This window comes from Vigna angularis, chromosome 8 (genome assembly GCF_016808095.1).
Source record: "Vigna angularis cultivar LongXiaoDou No.4 chromosome 8, ASM1680809v1, whole genome shotgun sequence".
In the NCBI taxonomy this organism is placed as follows: Eukaryota; Viridiplantae; Streptophyta; class Magnoliopsida; order Fabales; family Fabaceae; genus Vigna; species Vigna angularis.
Window position 1 is genome coordinate 19,156,230 of NC_068977.1, and position 14,024 is coordinate 19,170,253.

The 14,024-nt window shown below is 32.6% G+C and overlaps 1 pseudogene; it reads right to left on the reverse strand.

Moving 5' to 3' along the window:
- Window positions 1-1,717: 1,717 nt before the first annotated feature.
- Window positions 1,718-13,053, reverse strand: LOC108344298 (ABC transporter B family member 10-like; annotated as a pseudogene).
- Between the last annotated feature and the right edge of the window lie 971 nt (window positions 13,054-14,024).

A 14,024-nucleotide genomic window follows, 5' to 3' on the forward strand; every position in this document is an offset into this window, starting at 1 on the left:
CGCTGGGAAAAGCTGCGTCGCTAAATAATTACCGGCGGTTTTGTGAAAAACCGCCGGAAATAGCGGGGGTTTTGGAAAAACCGTCGGAAATAGCGGGGGTTTTTGAAAAACCGCCGGAATTAACGGGGGTTTTAGAAAAACCGCCAGAATTAATGGAGGTTTTACTGGAACCGCCGAAATTATCGGGGGTTTTGCTGAAACCGCCGGAATTAACAGGGTTTTTGCTGGAACCACAAGAAATATGTACACTTTTTTTTTTAGTTTTTTATTGTAAAATGAGATTATAATAAAATTATTTTTATTAACCAAACAGGAATAATATGAACTAAAACTGAATATTATATATAAAATAAATTACATTGTTCAACATATTAATATGTTCATACAACTAATTGTTCATATATTAAAAAGAAAGATATTCAATACTAAATTAACATACTAAAAATATGTATAAGATGTTCATTACATTACTAAAAAAGAAACAATGTCGAATTTTGTTCTTTTTCATTACTTTTATTGTTTGACATGTTCGCTTGCTCGGATACCTACAATATAACATAATAGTTAATCAGTAATATATTTAATAAAAACACACTTTGTTATATGTTATAACATAATATAATAACATATAGTTGAACTCTTCTTTCTATCGGTAAAAAGGCAATAATACATGCATTTTGAATTAAGAAACATAACATCACCAATAAATGCCGAGGATTGATCCAAGAAAACTAGATCAAATTTATTCTTGAAAGTGAAAAACAAACGCATTTGTAACATAAATATTATTTTTCTATAGACTTACTTTGAAAACAAAACATTGAATATAATTCACTTAACTTCAAATTTAATTGTACTAAAAATTAATTTTATAGAATAAAAGAAGTTTAAAATCATGTTTTTATATACTGCCCGAACACAAGTGAGTAATAACAAAATTATAATTCTTTGGCAGGGTAAGCAAGCAATTCTAAGTGTGCAGTACCTGACCTCCAAGTCCATAAATACTAGTTGGAAAGACCTGCATGTAAAATTGAAACAACATGCATATATATATATATATATATATATATATATATATATATATATATATATATATATATGTATATATATGTACAAGTATAAATTTTCTATGGGTTAATTATTGTATCAGACTATTTAGAGATGAGATATTAAATTGATATGATGCTGTTTCGTGACCTATAGAAACTATTTTCTTACTTTAACCCCATGTTTGTTGGGTAAATGCAGCAATAGCATTGAGTCCTCCAAGTTGGAGACCACGTTGAGCCATTCCCCAAGGAAATATCTCCTGCAAAGATCACTCCCTATTTATCAACCAACTCAAGCTGCATTTTTCCTCTTCACATTATATACCAAGGACACTTAAACCATTAAAAAATTTGGAAGTAAATATACTTGGCCAAGCATTGCTACCTCTGCTTCAATACCCCCAACACCCCATCCAGCAACTCCAAGCCAATCAATCATTGTTGTATGTGAATCAGTCCCAAAAACACTCTCAGGATAAAGCATGCTATAAACAAATGTGCAATCTTTTCTTTGTTTTATGTTATAAGCATGCACCAGAGGTGATAATAAATCAAAATGAAGAACTAAATACATGAAGCTATTTTACATTTTATGGCAATTACATACACATATATTGTATGAAATTATTTGGATCCGACATCAGCTTCCCAATCCACATCATTCTCTATAAATGTGGGGGAAAAACTACTGTGGTGGAGTAGCCCTCAAGAAGACCACTAATGAAGTTATGAGCATTGGCAAGCTTAGCTGCTTCAATCACTTCTGAATCAGAGGCACCTTCTTTTCCATAGAGTATGTTTTCATAAATTGATGTGGCAAAAAGAGCTGGCTCTTGTTGCACAAGACCAATGTGTCTCCTAAGAGATTTCAGATTAAGTTTGGTGATGTCTTTGCTTGTAAAAGTTTAATTTATTCTTGTTAAAAGAATGTTACAGGAAAATAGCGTATGCATGCAAATGGGTCAATGACAAATCCTTAGCATTTAATTGGATAAAGTTCTACGAAAAACTTACCATCAACTAACACCCTTCCGGATACTGGATCAAAAAATCTGAGGATAAGGGAAATCACAAAGCTTTTACCAGAACCACTTTGCCCTACTAGAGCAACACTCTTGCCTGTAGGAACTCTTAGGTTGAAATCCTTGAAAATAATCACATCTGGCCTTGAAGGGTAGCTGAAATTGATTCTTTTGAGCTTAATTGTTCCCTCCACTGTTTTCAATTCTTCTCCAACATCTCCTGTTATTCCTGACTTTCTATCCATCACTTTGAAAACTGATGCAACCATTTGGTTCCCTTTCAAAAGGTCTGGGGCAAGGGCCAAAGTCTCCCCCATAGCCAGAGCTGTTACTATCAAAACCATAAATGACTTCATAATTGATTTAAAGCTTGCAAGCTCCTTTTCCATCAAAGTAGATCCATACCTGCAAAAAGTTTACACTCTGAGCACAAATGTAACCAGCATTTGGTAAGACATTAATCCTACAAGTAGCCTACTTAAGACAGAATAAAGTTAAAACATCTACCACAAGGCAAGACCATAAGATCAGAAAATAAAGAACTGGGAAACGCCATAGAATATGCCAGCAATTTGGCCTCGTTTAAATGAGCGTTTAGAGGGATCAAGAAGCTTATTAGCATAAAGGTCAAGGACCTTTTCTTCAGAACAAAATGCAGCCACAGTGCGTATAATTGTGATCCTGGTAGAAAATTACTATTAATTTGGTAAAAAGGACAAAAAAAATGGTACAGGTTAAAAAATTCGACGTCTTAGCTCACACCGCTTATCTCTTCCATTTCCTATTATTTATTCCATTCTTCAATCTCTATCGCAGACAAAATCAAAAGTTCTTTCATCAATCTCAAAGCTGTGTCAAATACTTGATCTTATTGTACACATTCATGTATATTTGTCAGACCACATACTCATATAGGTAACAATTTACCAAGTAATTTCAGAACCCTATCCAACTAACACTCATCAATTCCATTACATAACACTACCCATCCACCTCATCCACCCTGTCTTCTTCCACTTTCCCTAACATTCAATTAATCTAACACTTTTTTCAATCAACCAACAAACACACCAAAATTATGATTTAGAAGTGTTTATTATCTTTTCTTAAACTAATAAATTTATACAGAAAAAACAAACGATCATACCTTGGTGAGAGATGAAAGGTTTAACGGAGAAAATCCACGGATCAAACAGAGAGAATTCGAAGCTGACGTTGAAGTTCAAGACGGACACCTCGCACCCAAACAGAGAGAGACCAACACGAAGCAGTTGAAAATCCATGAACAATGAAGCTTGTGGTGTAGCGAAATGAAGATTATGGTGCAGACAAGGGGTTTGGAGAAATGAGGCAGCGGGGAGGGACTAGAGTTTGGAGGAAAAATATTCAGAAAAATTAGACGTAGAAGGAATGAAAACGCGGGAAAATATTTTGGGATTATTTAAGGAGTACCGGCGCCAGAAGTAGTTTTTTTATTTTTTTTAAAAATGTTAACTGCGGTTTCAACATTAAACCGCCGAAATTATTTGAGGTTTATAAAACCCCCGAAAAATAACCCCTTCTAAAATTAATTATTTTTGTAGTGTCTTTTCTCAAAATCACCATAAGATATATTATAAAAAGAAAGTTAATTTCTTAAAAATTTATAAAAAATGAAAATTTTATATAGACCTAAAGTACTAAAGAATGACAAATGTTATAGTGTTTATATTCTTTAACTAACACATTAAATAATTTATTTTTAACTTTCAATTAGAACACATAACATAAATGTATGTTTATGTTTATGTTTATATTTATGTTTATGACATTTAAAATGTAAACATTTTGAGTGAGTAGTACATCGAGATTCAATTCTATGGGCAAATACAACTTTAGTCTGCACAAGGTTTATGAGTTTTTTCTTTTTATTTATTATTTTTGTTATGAACATGATTTGTTGAGTATAAAATGAAAAAGAAAATCATTTATATTTAATTTCTTTTTCAATAACTTTCTAAGAAAATAAAGAAGCCTCATTTTTTTTTAAATTAAGAGTTTCAATTAGAGAAAATCTTCTCTTAAATTTCAATTAGGATAATTTTAGATAAAAAGTTAATTTCTTACTTATAACTTAAAAAAAAGTGAAATTAAATATTTAAATTTCAAATTTATAAAATGATCCTTTAATTATATACCTAGAGAATCTAACTCAATAAATATTGTCATTTTGCTTTTGCTTCTTGATTTTAGAACTCTCCTCTTATAAAAATTTTAATTTATTTTCTATAGTAACTATTTTTGTAACAAATTAGGAGTTAATTATATTTTTTCTTGTATTCAAAATGAACATTTTTTCTAAAAAAAAGGCCCATGGGTTGGCCCTGACCCACAGGGCTTTTGAAGACATTTTGGCCCCGTGGGCTTTTTCTACGAGGATTTTTTTGGCCCTGTAGATTTTTCTAGCCCCAACCCACGTGGGTTAGGGCCAAACCATGTAAGGAGGGCCAAATTGACAGGTCTTACATTTATTTTCCTATTATGAAAAAAAATGTGAAATGAGTGTAGGATTGCCAACCTGCCATTGTCAGAGTTAAAAATATAAATAATAATACTTTGATACATTTTTTTTACTTTGACACTCAAATGACATGTTGTGGATCTCACTAATGACTTTATTCACTCCATCACATTACACTATTTAACAAATTAACGAGAAATCAAAAAGTATTGAAACTTTTATTTCCTTTGATGTATTATCAAGTGATGTACATAGAGAGGGGTAACACATGAAAACTTCCATTTTTATTCTACACCTACACAATATCAATAAAATTATATTTTTATTTTAAAATATAAAATAGTTTCAAAAAATTTAAAATATTAATTTTTATTAGTTGTTAGATAGGGTAGAAAAATTTAGTGATGTTCATATAGAATTTTCCATATAGAAAGAAACTTATGCATGTAAGAGATGATTAATGTTAGAGGTATTATGTTAGTGGTCGATGATTGACATATATTCAATACTTTTAACTCTTTGTTTGTGTGAAAAGTACCTCTAACATATGATTGACCACTAACATAACACCTCTAACATTAATCATCTCTTTATAAAAAGACTAAAAATTAAAAGATTATGTGTTCGGGTATATATATATATATATATATATATATATATATATATATATATATATATATATATATATATATATATATATATATATATTATATGTTCAAATTTAAAAATATATAATATATTGTGTTCAAATTTAGATTATAAAATAATATCACAATCTATTCACATTCGTTATTATTCACATATCATACTAATTTTAGGATTACACCATGTTAAAAAAAAATGTACATCACATGGTTTAGTGACTTAGTTTATAAAATATTATAAAAAAGTATGAAACATATGCAGATGCATGATAGTTTTCCATCAGAAAATAAATTAATCAGAGGCAATGTAAGTTAACTGATCTAACCAAACGTAAAAAAGTTTTTGGTCCTTTAGAACTTTAGAACTCTTAGTTCGGGCCACATATACTTTTCATAATATTTTATCAACTAAGTCACCAAACCATGTGCTGTAATTTTTTTTTTATTTTTAGCATGGTGTAATCCAAAAAATTAGTATGATGTGTAAATAATAATGAATGTGGATTGGATTGCGATATTGTTTTATAATTTAAATTTGAACACATAATATATTATTTTATTAATTATATTCTAATTTTTTTCTTTATTTTTTGCGTAGATCACCTTACAATCTTTGAAAAGTTCTCGTGATCTTTGAATGTATATTTTTCAAAAGTATGTGAATATTAGAATCTTGGTAAGTTATAATAGTGTTTACTTACATGAGTATTTTAAGTGAAAACAAAAGCCTAAAGAGACCATTAACTTGAATGATCTCTTTCATACTTGATTTCTTGGTAAATTCAAAAAATTAACTCAGTTGTTTAAAATAGAATTTTCTCATTCGCATCATTCATACAATATTATTTAGAAAGTTTATTCGTTTCCAGTAAAAAAAATTTCCTTTGGTTTAATGTTGATATGAATATTGACTTGGAATAAAGTTTAAAATTACTAAGCTTTTCCAAGAGTGCAAAAGGATAAGTGTATGAGTGTGATTTAATATTTGATTCTTAATTGATTTTTGTACTTTAGAAAAATAATTTAATAAGGATATGTTATAATTGGGTTTATTGAGTATGAGTGATGGGTGCATATTTATGCCCTCATTTGGTCTTTAATATTAGATTCTTAATTGGTTTTTGTACTTTAATAGAATATTTTAATTAGGATATGTTATAATTGGGTTTATTTAGCATGAGATACAAAAACATGTTAAAAATAAATTTTTAGTAGCATAAATGTTCTTTGAATATTTTAAGGTGTGTTAGTGTAGTGTAGCTAAGTTGAGCTCATTGAGGTGTAGAAATACATTGGTTAAAGTTTCATGACACCTTAAAGATAAATTCAAGAATAGAAAATAATCAAGACCAAAAGAAGTCAATCCAAGCTTCACATGAAAAAGTGAAAAAATTTGACTAAGCTAAGAAGAGGGAAGATGCTACAAAAATTGGATCTGGCAGGTGTCTCTATTTTTTTCTACTAAAAGAGCATTGATAATTGATAAATGTTTATGATTAAAACTATTTTGGAAAAAAAATATCTTAAGATATGTTATTTGATATTGTTAAATAATTACCTTATTTAACTATATTAATAAATATCAAAAGATAATATTTGTCAAAATTTTTTTTAGTCTAGCAAATATCTTCTCAAATATTTTTAGATCTCCACAACCATTAAATATATATTGAAGATATTGGATTATTTAGAAGATAATGGGAGGAGATTACATTATCATAAAGAAGATTACAACAATAGAAAAGCCTAAAACAAAGTCCAATCCAATTTCTATATAAAGAGACTTAGGAAAAAACATTAGGGGAGCTTAGGAACATGTGATTCTAGTGTCTTTATCACATTTCAAATGTTATCCAAGACTTAAAATTGGGGTTTTCGATTCATTCTATCCACTCTCATATATTCAAGAATTCATCTTTCTTCATTAATGTTAATGCCACTTTCTAATTTACCTTAAATCCGATGTCTCGGCGAAGAAAGCCTACTCCTAATCACTAGTTTACAATGTTTTGTCTCCCTAGCAATTATTCATGCATTACATTTGCACAGAAGCTTAAAGGCAACCAATCCTCCTATCCCTATGTCTAGGTAATATTGCTCTTGGGAGAATTTCCTCAGTTCTAGATTTACTTATATGTGTCCATACAAACAAAATCAATGATCATGCAGTTGAATGAGTTAAACAAAGCATGCATAGAGTATAGAAGAAAAACCGTAACAATTAATGAAAGAAAGCATATAGATTAAAGAACCAATTCAATACATGACAGTTTCAAAGGATTACATCGGTTCCCCAGAAACAATGAAGGTTTAGCTCACCGTAGATGATAACGGTTGAAAAACCATTATTTTTAACGTAATTTTGATAATCAATCAACCCTTTTTGCTTTAGTTTTGTGAATAAGAGAGTTGAAGGTGAATTTAATGCTTTTGTGCTAGATTCCTTTGATTTTGTAGGTTATTGAAATGATTTGAAAGAAAATTTAAAGTACCGAATAGTTGTAATGCAGAAAAGTCAACCAGAAACCAAAAAAGTCAACCAGTCAACCAGAAAAGTCAACCAGTCAACTAGAAAAGTCAACCAGTCAACCAGAAAAGTCAATCAATCAACCATAATGCAGAAAAGTCAACTAGAGTGAAGAAAAAGTTACGCTGAGCGCTAGTTTTGAAGTGCCGAAATCATCGCTGAGGGCTAAAAATGCAGCTGAGCTTCATTCTGAAGAGCTGCACTTACCGCTGAGCGGCAAAAGTGTCATTGAGCGCCATTTTTATGGGCTTGGGCTTACTTTGTGTAATTTTTAGAAATTATAAAAGGGGTTTAATTGACTTAGGGTAGAGATCTTTTGGCAGATAGAGGCGAAACTTCACCCCTCGGAGGAGGATTTTGGATTCTAAAGCTCCTTTCTCAACTTTCTAGGATTCTATCTTTCATTCTTTCATTGTTTTTCATCTAGTTTCACTATGATTATGGTGAACTAAACCTTCATTGTTGTTGGGGAACCGTTGTAATCCTTTGAAACTCTCATGTTTTGAATTGATTCTTTATAATATATGCTTTCTTTCATTAATTGTTAGGGATTTTCTTCTATACTCTATGCATGCTTTGTTTAACTCATTCAATTGCATGATCATTGATTTTATTTGTATGGACACATATAGATAAATCTAGACATGAAGAAATTCTCCCAAGAGCAATATTACCTAGACATAGGGATAGGGGGATTGGTTGCCTTTAAGCTTCTATGCGAATGTAATGCATGAATAATTGCTAGGGAGACAGGACATTGTAAACTAGTGATTCAGATTAGGTTTTCTTCACCGAGACATCGGGTTTAAGGTAAATTAGAAAGTGGCATTAACATTAATGAAGAAAGGTGAATTCTTGAATACATGAGAGTGGATAGGAGAACTCGGTAACCCCAACAACATAATCATCCATATATTTCAATCACGTTTTGCTTCTTCTATCCAATTGATCAATACATGCATTCATATTTACTTTTTAGTATTTGCATTTAAATATCAAAGAATTGGTACACTTGTCGAGGGTTAACATGATTTAACTATTCTATTTGTGTGATTATTGATTAGCTTTGACTTGATTTTTGAAGTTTTATCTTCTTATATTTTTATCTTTTTTGTCTTTATCTTCTATCTTTTTATTTTTATCTTTTTATCTTTTTCTTTATTTTTTTATCTTTATCTCTATCTTTCTAGTTTTTATCTTCTTATCTTTTTATTCTTTTTGTGTTTTCGTTTTTTCTTTCTATCTTCTATCTTTCTATCTTCTTTATTTCTATCTTCCTATCTTTCTATCTTTTTTAATTTTTCTTTTTATCTTATTAGTTTATCTTCTCTATCTTTTTGTGCTAACAAATGTTTTTTAGGGTTTTGTGCCTAATGCTTGCAGGATGCAATTCGGCCAAGAATTTAACTATATGAGCACTCAATTCTACCAAGGTAATCTCAACCATTGGAGGGAATCTCACTCAAGCATGAATCAAAGTCAATTTTGACAAGCTGTCGGACAATTTGAGAACCAACCACAACAGCAATGGCAGCAACAAAGCTCTCTGGATGACGTCTTTCAACAATTTATGCAAGAGTCCATCTCCACTCAAAAAAGCATTGAAGCATCGTGTAAAACGATGGAGATCCAAATTGGTCACTCAATTGAGAGATTGAAAGATGTTGAGGTTAATACTGAAGTTAACCCTAGGGAGGAAGGTCAAGTCATTGTTACTAAAAGTGACAAGATTTTTGATGAGGAAAAGATAGAGAGAGATGAGGAAAAGATAGAGGAAAAAGAAATAGAAAGGTTGAGTGAGAAAGATAAAGATGAAGAGAAAGAAAAAGAAGTGGTTGAGAGACAAGAAAAAAAGAGAATGTGTGTGAAAATAAAGAAGTTGAGTGGAAAAAGAGAAGGGAAGAAAAAAGTAAGAGAAAAGAAAAAGAGAAAATTGAGGGAGAAGAAAAGTAAGAAAAAGATGATGAGAGGAAAGAAGAAGGAATCATATGAAAAACCCCTTCCTCATCCAAAGAAGTATCATAGGAAGGAAAAAAAATTTAAGTGCTTTATAGAAATCTGCAAGAAATTGGAGATTAAAGTTCCTATGATTGAGACATTGAAACAGGTTCTTGGTTTTATCAAATTTCTGAAGAAATTCAGCAAAAAGAAGAAGAAAAGAAGGAAAAAAGATAGCCATAAAGCAGGAAGAACACCAACATTGAAGAAGGAACTTGAGCTTTATTGGGTCAAGCTAGAGACGTTAAAAGAGCGTTTGCTGGGAGGCAACCCAGTGATTTAAAAAATTTAATTTTTTATTTGGTGATGTAAGTTTGAACTTTTGGTATTTTTTAAATTTTGGTTATAAGTTGTTACAAGGTTTACATCTACTCATGGATGTTAGGTGGAAGAGTATCTACTAAAGGATACTATGGTTGTTTACACCTACTGATGGGTGTTGGTAAGAAAGATTTGCATCTACTAAAGGGTGCTAGAAGATTTTGGGTCAGGCTCGTTATGTTAAACAAGCGCTTACTGGGAGGCATCCCAATGTTCTAAACTCATTTTACTTATTTGCTTTTATTTTTAGTATAGGATTTGATGTACTTAGCTTAAAACTTTATCTATGTGCAATGGTTTGTTGATGCTATGATGTTTGTGATGAGTATTGCTTCATGATGTTGATTATATTGATTGATGTTGAGATGATGCATGATGTTGATGAACAAGTGGTTGATCAAAATATTTTGAAACAGATGCATGATGACTTGTGATTGTGATTATGATATGGAGCAGGATGTTTATCTAAATGTTGGAACTTGATTTAGCCTATGTGAGGATTGAACTCCATAGTTTTTGTGAGTGAGTGCTATTACTTTGAAAGCATGAATGACTTTGCCCAGGTTTTCTATGATTGAATCACTTGCTTGTATGTGTCATGATCAAGGCCATTTGTTGTTAACCCTTTTTAGCCAAATGCATAATTTTAGCCTACTAAAAGAGAGCACAATGTGTTCTATCCTTTGAACCTTTATCCTTGAACATGATGTGAAAACCCTTTGTGAAAATCTTTACCCTGAGTTGAGTTGAGAATATTTTGTGGTATTGATAAAGGTTCAAGTTTCGGGTTGTTGGAAAGTCTGAAAAGGGAAAATAAAAAGCATTGAGCCAAGTATTAAGCAAATGAAAAACAAAAGAAAAAGGAAAGAAAAGAAAGAAAAGCAAAGCTCAATACAAGGGAAAGTTGGGAATAAGTAAGAATTGTTGTGTTTAAATGATGAAAGTATGAATGACTTTCTTAACTCAAGGATTTTGTGATCCAGAAAAACCAATTTTCTTCTTAGCCCAGCCATATTACAAGCCATAGAAAAGCCCTTGTGATGATAAATGCTTGTGAGTGTATTTAATTATGGTTAAATGAAAGGCAAAGTTAATTCATGTGACATTGTGATAGTGGAGTGAATGAGTGACCTCTTATACACTTGTGTGTTTGAGTGAAACACTTTATCTGGTGAGGAAAGATTCCATGATTACATCTTTACTTGGTTAATTGATCATTCATGAGCATAGCATCTGTTGAATATTCTGTGATTATCTGAGCACCACAATGAGCTTAATTGAATCAAGGCATGTATTCATCTTGACTGATATTCTTTATGATAAGCTTATTTGAGCAATTACTTCTCTTAAAAGAAAAGGTTTTCAAATGTGTTGAATCATTGCATTAATTGGTTGAAAGCTAAGTTACATCTTGTTTGCTTGAGGACAAGCAAAGTTCTAAGTTTGGGGTTGTGATAACGGTTGAAAAACCGTTACCTTCTACTCATTATACACTATGTTACATCCCAAGTTAAACCCCTTACCTCTAGTTCCAAGCAAGCTTCCAAAGTCCTTAGGTTTCCTCCCTTCACTAGGCTCCAAGCCCTTCTCTTCTCTAGGTTCCTCTTCAAGTTATGTCCCAAGCTCTAAACTAGGGTGACTCTTTTCTTCTCTCTCACCAACTTGGTTGTTCTCCAAAAGTGCCTCTCCAACTCACGGTTGTCTGTCTTTTCCACTCTCCAAGTGTTTGTTTTTCAACCCTACTAACTTAAACTTACTCACTTAAGTAGAAACTAACTCTAAACCTCACTAACCACTGAAGGTTACTCTCAAGGACACCCTACACCACTAACTTCAGATTCTCATTCCTAACTCCTCGTTATCCCAATAACCTCACATTAATGGTGATAAGTGGTAGTGTTAAAGTGCCTCCATAATATTAATTTAGGTAGCCTACAACTCTTATTAAATGGGTAACCTCCCAAGGAATTCAAAGGTCACTTATAATCTTTCCAAAACTAAGAGAAAGTATGCCCAACACCCCATTCAAAGTAGAAAATACACTACCCTGGAACCTTTCACGTAACCAACATAAAGGCACCACCCTTTCCTTAGCCTTTCTCTCTCCAACCATCCAAAATAACATCTAATAAAATAAACAAAACAAAGTAAAAGAACCAAGAAGGTAGGAATACTACCTCTGCAACGTGCAAATATAACCATATAAGAGAACCAAAATTTCACATTCACGTTGCTATGCAACCAATTCTTCAAGGCCAACCACATTTAATTCCCTCTTTCTTACCTCAATGTGGGACCCACATGCCAAGGTGGGTAACGTCCCATGCACACTCACAACAACCACTAGATCAGGCTTCATCTACTAATATAATAACGTACGCGATTATACTTAAATACTCTTTCAACCTTTTTTGAAAATTAATATAAAAACCAACATTAATTTAATTTTCTTCCTTTCCTTAAATATTTCTCAACATTGTTTCACATCACAATTTATTATTTAATACCACGAAATGAAATACTTAAAGTAAGAAATCATTTTATTTATACGGGTCTTACATTCTCCCCTACTCCAAAAAATTTCGTCCTCGAAAATTAAGGCTACTATGCGAAAAAATACGGGTATTCATTTCTCATAAACTCTTCAAGCTCTCAAGTCATCTCTTGGGTTTCGTCGATCCACAACACCTTCACTGTGCGAATTTCCTTTCCCCCTTAGATTTTTCGTCTACACCTCCAACATCCTAATTGGCCTAGCTTCGATTGTAAGATCTTCACGAACTTGTATATCATCAACCTCTAGCACATGCGTAGGATCTGGAATGTATTTCCTAAGTTGAGACACATGAAACACGTTATGCAGGTTTGCCAACTGCGACGGTAACGCTATCTCATATGCTACTAGTCTAATCTGCCTAAGAATCTCATAAGGACCAAGAAACTTAGGAGACAACTTCCTCGCCTTGATAGCCCTACCCACACCTGCCATCGGTGTCACGCGTACAAACATATGATCTCCTTCATTGAACTAAGCGGCCTTCTTCTCTGATCAGCGTACGACTTCTGCCTACTCTGCGTTGCTCTCATTCTTTCTTGAATCAACTTCACCTTTTCAGTAGTTTGTTTCAACAACTCAGGACCTATTGATACTGCTTCCCCATCTTGAAACCAACAAAGAGGAGTTTGACATCTTCACCCATACAAAGCTTCGAAAAGCGTCATCCCAATGCTAGAATGATAGTTGTTGTTATATGTGAACTCCAATAACGGTAAGATCTCACTCCAACCACTAAGATGGTCCAAAACACAAGCCCTCAACAAGTCCTTCAATGACTGAATAACTCTTTCAGTTTGTCCATCTGTTTGAGGGTGATATGCTGAACTCATCCTCAACCGCGAACCCAAAGCATCCTGCAATTTTTGCCAGAACCTTGAGGTAAACCTTGGATCCCGATCTGATACAATGTTATCTGGTACACCACGCAATCTTACAATTTCTCGTGTGTACAGCTCTGCTAACTTCTCCATTGACATCTTCTGATTGATGGATAAAAAGTGGGTGCTCTTTGTCAACCGATAAACTATCACTCATATGGAGTCGTGACCCCTCGATGATCTCGGTAAGTGAGTTACAAAGTCCATCGAGATGTTATCCCACTTCCATTGGGGAATATCTAGCTGCTGTAACATTCCACCCAGTCTTTGATGTTCAATCTTCGCCTTCTGACATACCAAACAGGAAGCTACGAACTCTGCAACATCCTTCTTCATCTCGCTCCACTAAAAAGACTCTTTCAGGTCTTTATACATCTTAGTCATTCCCGGATGTATACTGAGGCTACTCTTATGCCCTTCCTCCAATATCAACCTTCGTAAATCTGCTGTTGTCGACACACACACTCTTCCTCGAAATCGAAGAATACCGTTTCGGCACAAAGCAAAGTCTTTGGATTGATCAGT